The sequence below is a fragment of the Leucoraja erinacea genome, chromosome 15, assembly GCF_028641065.1.
Source record: "Leucoraja erinacea ecotype New England chromosome 15, Leri_hhj_1, whole genome shotgun sequence".
Lineage (NCBI taxonomy): Eukaryota > Metazoa > Chordata > Chondrichthyes > Rajiformes > Rajidae > Leucoraja > Leucoraja erinaceus.
In genome coordinates this window covers 40488279-40500453 of record NC_073391.1, presented here as the reverse complement: position 1 = coordinate 40500453, position 12175 = coordinate 40488279, and the positions used below count along the sequence as shown (strand labels likewise).

Genomic DNA, 12175 nt, shown 5'->3' with positions numbered 1-12175 from the left:
ATAAATTTCCCTCCTGGGAAAAATAAAGTTCAATCGTATTGTAACTGTGTATAACATATATTAGGTGGTATACGCAATGTGCATCCCTCCATGATGCTCCCTGGAGGCAACTCCGATTCCCTCGGTTAAAACACTATCACTGTCAGCTCACCAAGACATGTAGGAAGGAGCTGCAGATGCTTGATAACCGACGATACACGCAAAATGCTAGTGTATTGAATGGCCGAGTAGACTTGACGGGCCGAATGGCCCAAATCTGCTCCTATCACTTATGAACAAGTTTAGTTTTAAGATACTGTGCAGAATCAGGCCTACAGAGTCCACCTATCAACTCGTTCTACCCTACACACTAGGGGCAATTTTACAGAAACCAATTAACGTAAAATCCCCCACATCTTTGGAATGTGGGAGGAAACCCGAGCCCCCGTAGAAAACCCCCGCAGGTCACGGGGAGAACAGACAAACTCCGAACAGACAGTACCCGCAGTCGGGATCGAACCAGGCGCTGTAAGTCAGAAACTTTACCGCTGCGCCTTCCCATTGTTTCTTAAACAGCGAGTAATCCCACAACAAGTTGGTTACGGCTCAGATCTGATTTGATCAACCACTTGCACAATAAGTATTACAACCCATGCAAATTAAAAACGCATTCGACCTCCTCCTCACCAATCTTTTGGCACTGACGAGAGTATTAATAGGACAAACATCACCCTCAGGCAAGATCACATTGCGGACATCTCATCGAGTTGCAATGCACTCGTTCCATGTTAAATGTGATAGATTATCAGATTATCCTTGAAGAAGCATGGCACAGCCGGAGAGTTGCTGCCTTACAGCACTTGCAGCGCCAGGGATCCAGGTTCGATCCCAACCACGGGTGCTGTCTGCACGGAGTTTGTACGTTCTCCCATGACCACTTGGGTTTTCTCCGAGATCTGTTTCCTCCCACACTCCAAAGACGTATAGGTTTGTAGGTTAATTGGCTTGGTACGAGAGTAAATTGCCCCTAGTGTGTGGTGGACGGTGTTAATATGCCAGGATCGCTGGTTGGTGCAGATTCGGTGGGCCGAAGCGCCTATTTCCAAACTAAACTAAAGTGTGGTACGAACTGCAGCAGAAAAGGAATGGGTGATATTTTGGATTGGGCTGAAGTAGGGTCCTGATACGAAATGTCACCCATCTTTTCTATCCAGTTCCTGCCTGTTCCCTCAGCACTTTGTATCTATCTTCGGTACGAGCCAGCATCTGCAGTTTCTTAGTACAGCAACAGAATCTTACCCATCACAATCAGCTTCATTGTGGTACAGCATTGCCTTTGTCTAATCTTATTCATTCCCATCCTCGGTCCTCTGTGGACCAAGCAAGGGCTCCAGCAGAACCAGATGGATTTGACAATGATTTGGCACAGGGAACTGCAGGGGCTGGAATCTTGGGCAGGACACAGAGCTGGAGTAACTCAGCAAGTCAGGCAGCATCTGTGGCAGACCAAGTCCGAAGAAATGTCCTGATCCAAAATACTGCCCATCCTCGTCCTCCAGAGATAGACACAAAGTGCTGGAGTAACTCAGCGGGTCAGGTAGCATCTCTGGAGAAAAAGGACAGGTGGCATTTGATATGTTCTGGGAGCAAAATTAGGCCATGCGGCCCAAAAAGTTTACTCTGCCATTCAATCATGGCTGATCTATCTCTCCCTCTTAACCCCATTCTCCCATAACCCCCAACATCCGTACTAATCAGGAATCTGTCAATCGGTCACCTCCAGTTGCAAATGCAAACCGACACATTTAGATGATTTCTAAGAATAAAGCGAATTAAAGTAGGCAACTCTAATAATTGGATGCAGATGAAATACTTCAAATTATGTGTACAGACAAAAACTGACATAAAACTGATATTAGGGCAGATTCTCTCCAGAGATGCTGCCTGTCCCGCTGAGTTACTCTAGCATTTTGTGTCCATCTTCTGTTTAAACCTGCATCTGCAGTTCCTTCCTCCACATATCGATAGGTTTGTTTGTTTTTAAGGAGGGATGATCCCACTGGAAGAGAACTGGGTGGAGGGATTGTGAAGAGAATACCTGGGTGATTACATGGCCTGCAACACAAGAGTCATGACCGCTGAAGAAGTGAGAGCCGATGTAACATTTTTGGGCCCGACAAAAGTATTCAGCAAGTTAAAAATTCATCACTTCACGATTGCTGTAACCAGTGAAAAAATAACCGATTCTTGCCCGTTCAGAGTAAAAGGAGAGTTCAAGCCTCAACGATTAAATGTTGATCTATCTCCGACATTAAATGACAGAGATAGATCAGCCATGATGGAATGGCAGAATAGACTCGATGGGCTGAATGGCCTAATTCTACTCCCAGCACTTATGGTCTTAAGACAGTGCACATTTGTGACATGAAACTAAAGTCAGCTTTAACAAAGAAACCCATGTACTTAAGGCTCACCGACTTCATATGTGGCAGCAATGCAAAAGGGATTTCAGTTTTATTTGATTGAGACAAATTTAGTCATCATATTGTTTGTCATACAATTGATTTCCTTGACAAAATCTTTAGCCTTGATGAAAATAATTTTAAAATCTGCAGTGATCAGTGTACTTCAATTCAATGGCCTCGAGATATACAATGCAGTAGTCTACACGTCTTGCAAGAGTTCCACTTGCTCACCTCACTTTGCCACCATGTTTCAACGTTGTCACACGGGTCCCTGCCGCGACCCATCATTTGTACGGATGAACTCAATCCCCATGTTGCTGTAAAGACCTCATATATTCTCCTCCACAAACAATTTATTAAACCATTGATCCGTTGGAAGAAATAAAATCCTTTACAATCTTAGTCTTTGCAGTCAGTTTTGGCGATTAATCCAACAAAAAAAAGCCCAAAAAAACCCAATCATCTTATGGAAAAGAGGTACAATAAATTCAACACGCAAGTGTATTTATTCGGTACCAGTTGCCAGCGGTTATAATTATGTAGATTACTGTGTTATACTTCCTAATTGTTTTTTACGTTTTGTTAAAAAAAACACACAAAGTGATGAACAAATGCAAAAAGTAACACTTTTCCCAGCATTTAATTGCTTGGAATGGATTCAACACGTACAATATAGCAATAGTATGTGGACGATAGTTAGCAGTGATGATCACAATAGGATATACAACCCAGTGGTAGGAATATCGATCTCTCCACCTTCAAGTCGCCCTTGCATCCCCTATCTCCGTCCCTCCCAGAAACTAAGTCGAAACAACTTCAAAAGTGCCCAGTTGAGCTTCATTTTCTGGACTACTTGTCACCCGCACGCAACTAACAATGGCCCGTTTCCTTCATCATCATTACTTTTTTCACCTCTTTCATTCATTTGTTCTATATCTCTAGTTTCCCTTTCCCTCGACTCAATCTGAAGAAGGGTCTCCACCAGAAACGTCACCCATCCCTTTTCTCACGAGATGCTGTCTGACCCGCTGAGATACTCCAGCTTTTTGTGTCCAATTTGGAATGTTGTTAGTTGAGACTGCGAGAAATGACACATCGGAAGCCTAGATGAGAATGACGTACACCTATAAAGTACCTGAGCTGACCACAGAGCTCTGCACAGCAAGTGTAATGGCTGCCTAATCCACCACTGTGGTTTTATCCAGCGCTCAGTTTCTTCTGACAATAGTTCGAATTGCTGAGTTGGAAATGTTGCCAAAATCCAATTTTGCTCTTCTGAAAATAAACAAGCCTAGACGTCTTGTTCATGGCAGCGAAGGTGTGAAAATGTATCAGACACCTGGGAAAGGTGACCAGGAAGTACATGTAGATTTAAAGTAACGGAGAGATGGTTTTTGAGCAAACCACTCGTCAGTCAGAGAATGAAGAGGGATCTTGAACTCAATCTTTGAATGAGTGACAAAAGAAAAGACCCTCATTACATTTTAAAAGTATCTGTACGAGCAATCGATGTACTACAACCCAAAAAGGTTATAGATAGAGAATAGGGAAATGATAAGATTTTTCTTTCCAGCAGCACAGACACAATGGGCCAATAGGCCATTCACTCTCATGTACAAACTCTATCACTCAATTAATTCTCAACATTACATCTATAAAAACTAGATAACAAGAATTAAAAACACCTGGCAAACCAACAAAATGTCTTTCTTCTCTAACCTTAAGCACTAAGAAACATGAAGAGAAAAAAAGACATGGCAATTATGAATCTATTGAATGCATCAATCCATTTGCAAAGCAGAAGTACCTAAATTAAAGATCCGTTTTGTATTCAATGTTGAAGAGGTTTTATTGCCACACAATGCTCATTGTGCAAAACCTGATAATTTGTTATCTGACAAAATTGTTTTGTTGAAAATATATTGTATATGAATATACAGGATAACTTACCTCGAATGCATTTCATTTCGGTATTTTCATAAAGCATTCACATGACTGCATCATTCAAAGCTGCAAAATAAGTAACAAAAGAGGGATTTTCAATTTATTTCTATTAGATTAGGATTCAATGTAATCCGTTTCCAGCATTCATTTTTGCAGACATTCTATTAAATTGCAATGAGTTTACTTTCCATCATTGGACACACTATGATCCCCGTACAGAAACAGCTTCATAGTAAGCACGAGAAACTTAGCTTGAACAATGTTTGTGAGAGTCCATCAGGAAAACTGTTGTAACATTAAATCCACGGACACGAAACTATATATCATCACATGTGATTTTAATCCAGTTCCGAGCATCAATATTTTTCTGGGAGTTGGCACAATAATCCGAAACCTTGCAGTACTTTTGTTGCACTTGTATTAGATCATATTCATATGATTGGGGTGACCCTCATTTCAAAGGGCAGAGAGACCTGTTCAGAGAGCAGGTCCAGATTCAGCACAAGGATGATTCCAGACCAAATTGCTTTGCATGTATGTTCATGAGTTTGATCACATTGATGCTCATGATAAATTGGGTAGATAAATGCAATCTAGTACACGGCATGATAAAGGAAAAGACTGCATGCTTGAGATGCGTCCTCAGTGCAGCTGAGAACAGTGTACTTTGTAGGAGGCACAAAGCACATCAGTGGAGAATAATGGGGATAGCAACTCCGCCATTGTGCAAGGCACAAGCCAAATGACTTAAATTGTATGGACTTTAGGAATAAATTAGAGAAGAATGCTCACTTCAGAATAGGCGCTCATTTCATTTAAGGTATTCGCAAGCTATTTGGGCAGCACAGAAGTACAATTGGTAGAGCTGCTGTCTCACAGCACCAGAGAGCCGTGAATGCTCCTGACCTCGGGTACCGTCTGTGTGGAGTTTGCACGTTCACCCTGTGACCGCGTGGGCTTTCTCCGGGTGCTCCGGTTTCCTCACACATGCCAAAGACGTGCGGGTTTGTAGGTAGATTGGCCTCTGTCAATTGCCCCCAGCATGCAGAGAGTGGAAAAGTGCAATAACAGAGGTAGTGTGAACGGGTGACCGATGATCAACTGGAATCAGTGGGCCAAGGGGGGGTAGTTTCCATGTTGCACCTCTAATTTAGTTTAGAGATACAGCTCGGTAACGGGTCCTTCGGCCCATCGAGTCCGCGCCGACCTGCGATCCCCGCACATTACCACTATCCTACACATACTAGGTTCAAACATTACATTTATACCAAGCCAATTAACCTACAAACCTGCACGTCTTTGGAGTGTGCGAGGAAACCGAAAATCGGAGAAAACCCACGCAGGTCACGGGGAGACAAGCACCCGCAGTCAAGCACACGTACAGACAAGCACCCGTAGTCGGGATCGAACCAGGGTCTCTGGCACTAAGTGCTGTAAGTGAGCAACTCTGCCGCTGCGCCACCACCTCTCTAAACTAAACCAAACCATCCATTTCATTCCTGAACCATAAAGACATAGCAGCATATAGTGAAACAGCGCAGAAACTGGCCCTTCGGCCCAACTCATCCAGGTTAACCAAGGTGTCTCCTTGCACAACTCCCATTTGCCTATATTTGGCCCAAAACTGTCTCTCAACCTTTCCTAACCATGAAACTGTAGTAATCTCTTTGAGACCACCGAGTGTAATCACCACCACTTCATCTGGCCTCACTGTCGGGGTCCCTGGGCAGAGTCTAGAGAGGAGGCATAGGGACAGGTGTTGCAACTTCTACGGTTGCAGGGGAAAGTACCCGAGGAGGGGTTTGGGTGGGAAGGGGGTTGGGTTAACAAGGGAATTGCGGAGGGAATGGTCTCTGCGGAAAGCGGTGGAGATGGAAAGATGCGACTGATGGTGGGATCCCATTGGAGGTAGCGAAAGTGTCAGAAGGTGATGTGCTGTGCGCTACGGCTGATGGGGTGAAGGGAGAGGACTAGGGGACCCCCCCAGGTTCATTCTCGCAGCATCAGCTCATTCCATATGCCCACTACCCCCTGACTGAAAGTGCTTCAGGAATCTAATGGATCGGCTGGGCTTATATTCACTGGAATTTAGAAGGATGAGATGGGATCTTATAGAGACATCAAATTATTAAGGAATTGGACAGGCTAGATGCAGCAAAAATGTTCCCGATGTTGGGGGTAGTCCAGAACCAGAGGTCACAGTTTAAGAATAAATGGGGGGCCATTTAAGACTGAGAGGAGGAAAATGAAATTTCACACAGAGAGTTGTGAATCTGCGGAATTCTATGCCTCAGAAGGCAGTGGATGCCAATTCACTGAACATATTCAAGAGAGAGTTGGATGTGGGGAGAAAGCAGGAACGGGGTACTGATTCTGGATGATCAGCATTGATCATATTGAATGGCGGTGCTGGCTCGAAAGGCTGAATGGCCTACCCCAGCACCTACTGTATTCATTTCTGATGCTTCTTAAGCACTAGATCCATGTTGCAACAGCAAATCAGTTCAGGGGTACCAGGGTAGATAATAATATCTGATAACTGTTGCTATAAAGCATTGGAACGGTCAACAAGTAGTCCCAACAGAAAAGAAGCAGAAATCCAGGAATATTCTCTTCCATCTTATTTAATGTTAATAGTGCAACTGCTTCCATCAATACTTAGCTGTGGGCATTATGTTTCCTGCACTATTCAATGATCCACCGATCAATTCAACATTTGGAAACAAGAGCCACAGAACAAACAATGTTTGTTTTATAGGCAAAGGGGAATCAAGAGCCAGAGGATATAGGCTAAAGTAGGAGGAACCTGATGGACAACTGTTTTCCCCACTCAGAGGATGGTGGGCACATGAAACGAGCTGCCAGAGGAGGTCATTGAGGCAGGTACCGTAACAGCATTTGAAACACTTGGGACAAGTACTTGGATAAGAAAGTTTACATTTATTAAAGTTTAGTTTATTGTCACCCGTACCGAAGTACAGGTGAGAGCTTTTGATGCGTAATGCTTTTAACACACGATTACAAGCCAGCCAGTCACAGTGTACACATAGATATACGATAAAGGGAATAATGCTTGGTGCAAGACAAAGACAGTATAGTCTGATCAAAGATGGTCTGAGGGTCTCCAATAAGGTATATAGTAATGCAGGACTGCTCTCAGGATGGTTCAGTTGCCCGATAACAGCCGGGATGAAACTGTCCCCGAATCCAGAGATGTGCATTTTCACACTTCTATGTCCTTTGCCCGACGGGAGAGGGGTGCGACTCGTCCTTGATTATGCTGCTGGCCTTGCAGTGGGAACGAGAGGTATAAATGGAATGAATGGGAGGTAGGTTCGGTTGTGTGGTGGTCTGGTCTGCACCCACAATTCTCTGCAGTTTAGAAGGATGTGGGGCAAACAGGCCAAATAAGACAATAATGCAATTATCAAGAAAACTCATCAGCGCCTCTACTTCCTGAGAAGATTACGGAGAGTCGGTTTGTCAAGGAGGACTCTCTCCAACTTCGACAGGTGCACAGTAGAGAGCATGCTGACCGGTTGCATCGTGGCTTGGTTTGGCAATTTGAGCGCCCTGGAGAGGAAAAGACTACAAAAAGTAGTAAACACTGCCCAGTCCATCATCGGCTCTGACCTTCCTTCCATCAAGGGGATTTATCGCAGTCGCTGCCTCAAAAAGGCTGGCAGTATCATCAAAGACCCACACCATCCTGGCCACACACTCATCTCCCTGCTACCTTCAGGTAGAAGGTACAGGAGCCTGAAGACTGCAACAACCAGGTTCAGGAATAGCTACTTCCCCACAGCCATCAGGCTATTAAACCTGGCTCGGACAAAACTCTGATTATTAATAACCCTTCTGTTATTTGCACATTATCAGTTTATTTATTCATGTGTGTATATATATTTATATTATGGTATATGGACACACTTATCTGTTTTGTAGTAAATGCCTACTATGTTCTGTGTGCTGAAGCAAAGCAAGAATGTCATTGTCCTATACAGGGACATATGACTATTGAACGTGAACTTGACTAGCTGCTTAAGGGGCATCTTATTTGGCATGGACGTGTTGGGCCAAAGAACCTGCTTCCACGCTGTATGACTGAATCTATCTACCCATGACTCAGTGCTCAATGTCTTGCCTTTGAAGCAGAGTAGAAAGCTGTGGGTTGAGACTCTGTAGAGACTTGGAGCCTTAAGTCTTGAAAGCATTGCACCGAGGTAGCATCATAATGCTGGTGCCGTCAAACATTAAACTGAGATCACATCCACTTTCATAATCAGATTCAAACAGTCCTTGTTGTATGTAAATTGGTGGTTATATTTTCTCTTTGAGTACAATCATTCTTTGGTTGTGGAAAAACTTTGGGACAACTTCAACAATGCCAAAAAAATACGAGTTCCTTTTATTAATATCTACAAAGGCTTTCATAACGTCAAAACATTCCCAAGTGCTTCGCAAGAAATTTGCATCCAGCAAAGTAATATAATGCTATAAGAACACAAGACAGTGAAGCAGAATTTGGCCCATGGAGCCTACTCCACCATTCAATCATGGCTGATCTATTTTTCCCTCTCAACCCCATTCTCCTGCCCTCTGTGTAACCATTGACACCCATACAAATCAAGAACCAAACAATCTCAGTTTTAAAAATGCTCAATGGCGTGGCCTCCACTGCCATTTGTGGCAGTGAATTCCACACATTCACCACCCACTGGCTAAAGAAATTCCTCATCATCTCCATTCTAAAGGCACATCTTTTTATTCCAAGGTTGTGCCCTCTCATCCTAGACTCTCCTACCAGTGGAAATATCCTTTTCACATCTATTCTATCTAGGCCGTTCATTATCCCGTAGATTTCAATGAGGTTCCCCCCCCCTCTTCATCCAATGAGTACAGGCACAGATCCTTCAGACACGCCTTGCATGTTAACTTAATCATCGCCGAGATGGCCTGTTTCCGTGCTGTAATTGTTATATGGTTATATTTATGGTATGAGTGCAGGCAGGTGGGACTAAGGGAAAAAAAAAGTTGTTCGGCACGGACTTGTAGGGCCGAGATGGCCTGTTTCCGTGCTGTAATTGTTATATGGTTATATCAGCGGGATCAGTCTCATGAATCTCTTCCTCTGCCAACACATCCTTCCTCAGATCTGGGGTCTCAAACTGCTCCCAATCTTCCAAATGTGGCCTCACCAGCACCTTATAAAGCCTCAGCATTACATCTTTGATTCTATATGCTCACCCCCTCAAAATGAATGTTAACGTTGCATGTGCCTTCCTTGCCATTGACTCAACCTGCAATTTAACCTTCTGGAAATCCTGTACGAGCACTCCCAAGTCCCTTTGCACATCCGACCTGAATCCTCTCCTCATTTAGAAGTATTCCACGCCTTTATTCCTTCTACCAAAGTGCATGACTGCACACTTTGTTACGCTGTATTCCATTGGCCATTTCTTTGCCCACTCTCCCAAGCTGTCCAAGACCTTCTGCAGACTTCCTGCTTCAACGCTTCCTTCCCCTCCACCTACCTTTGCACCTTCTGCAAACCAGGCCAAAAAGCCATCAATTCCATCGTCCAGATCATTAAAATACAACATGAAAAGTAGCGGACCCAACCCCGACCCCTGAAGTACACCATTCGTCACCAGAAGCCCAGCTTTATTCCCATTCTTTGCCTGCTGCCAGTCAGCTAACCTGCTATCCATGCTAGTACATTGCCTCTAATAGCATGGGCTCCCATCTTGTTTCTCAGCCTCACATGTGGCATGTTAAAGGCCTTCTGATAATCAAAGTAAACACCATCCACTGTCAATTCATCCTTTATCAATCCTGCTTGTTACCGCTTCATAAAACTCCATTGATTTGTCAGGCAATATCTCCCTTTAAAAAAAATAATACTGTCTTCGGCCTATTTCATCGTGTGCTTCCAAGAACCTGGAAACCTCATCCTTAATAACAGACTCTAAAATGTTGCCAATCATGGAAGTCACACTAACTGGCCTATAATTTGCTTTCCTCTGGCAAGATGGAAATGTCCCCATGAATAGACCTTGCTCTGGATTCACCCATCATTGATGCTTCCCGACCTACTGATTAGACTTTAGAGATACAGCATGAACTGGCCCTTCAGCATTCCAAGGAATTTCTAATTCCTGCCCAGTATCGGAAGGCTGCTACTATTGCCATTTTGCTGGCTAATAACCGTGCTTCTCAGGAACAATTTACAATTTGACCAAAGCCAAGTATCCTGCAAACTTGTACGTCCATGGAGTGTGGGAGGAAACCCGGGCACCCGGAGAAAACCCACGCAGTCACAGGGAGAACGTACAAACTCCGTACAGAGAGCACCCATGGTCAGGATTGAATCAGTGTCTCAGGTGCTGTAAGACAGAATATCTCCATTTCTCGCCACCTGCATTTTCTGCTATTGCACCAGAGGACTTGCTTACGATGTCGTTAATTGACCACCCCTTTTGAAAATTCTCACGCAAAAAACAAAACACCGCAGTATAGCGTCAGCAGGTGGCCCGCGCACAACGCTGGAAGCCCGTGGCATTCCGACTCGACTGTCAAGCATGCTAGCGTTGACGCGAGATAGGAAGGTTTCAAATGCCAGAATCAACTTCAAGGAAGGTATTCTTGCTTCTGAAATGATCTTTGTTTACTCGTCGCACTTAAAAGAAAATTAACATCGCATCAGCGATTCATGAAGATGTTTCAGCAGGCTCACATTTGGCAGCATCCACGAGAAAGGTGGTCCTGCACACTTGTCAAGTATCTTAACACGTTTAAACCCATCTCCTGCATCTCTCCACTCAGATCCTCAGGCAGTGATCTTTACAAGCAGAACACATCTGTCATGTTACTGTACACTGCTGAACATGCATTCTTTTAATTGGTTTCAACACTTTAATGTTTCCGCATCTTACTTTGTGATTGATAGTTGAACGCAGGGCCGTGTTAATTAAGGGGTTGTGGTTACAGAATGTCGCAAACACATGCCAGGTATTCCCATCTTGGCGTTACCTACAAAATGTACACAACCTTTTAATTAAACTCTGCCTTAATCAGTTGTGTATTTCACATTTTACAAGTGTTATGTTCACAAAGGATTGCTTTACAACACCCCCACGGTAGCTTACTTCAAACAATCCCGCAAACAGGGTTTCAGAATCCGAGTCCTCAAGGCAATTTCAATAGCATGACCTACTTCCACTCTGACCCTTGCCGCCCTTGACCTTTGGCACCGTTCCCAAGATACCCGACAATGTGAACTCGAGGAACAGCATTTCATCGTCCAAGTTCCCAGGAATCAATAATGAATTCGGGATTCAATAAAGTTTTTCCTCGTCTCAGTTCTAAATATCCTACCCCTTAATCTTAAACTGTGGCCCCTGGTTCTGGACTCCCCCAACATCGGGAACATGTTTCTTGCATCTAGCATGTCCAATCCTTTAATAACTGCCGGTCACTTAATAAGCGGGTGGTCACGGTGGAGCAGCGGTAGATTTGCTGTCTTACAGCGAATGCCGCGCCGGAGACCCTTGTTCGAGCCCGACTACGGGTGCTGTCTGTAGGGAGTTTGTACATTCTTTCTGTAACCTGCGTGGGGTTTTCTCCGAGATATTTGGTTTCCACCCACACTCCAAAGATGTACAGGTTTGTAAGTTAATTGGCTTGGTAAATGGAAAAATTGTCCCTAGTGTGTGTGGGATGGCGTTGATGTGCGGGGATCGCTGGTCGGCGCAGACTCTGTCGGCCGAAGGGCCTGTTTCCGTGCT

The 12175-nt window shown here is 44.1% G+C and overlaps 1 protein-coding gene across 1 annotated transcript in view; it reads right to left on the bottom strand.

Annotated features, from left to right (window-relative positions):
• pcdh15b (protocadherin-related 15b) overlaps positions 1-12175 on the bottom strand; it is a 1024406-nt gene that overhangs the window by 644391 nt on the left and 367840 nt on the right. Inside the window, 1 exon segment of the mRNA XM_055647246.1 lies at positions 4395-4454. The gene's annotated coding sequence lies outside the window, so the exon portion shown is untranslated.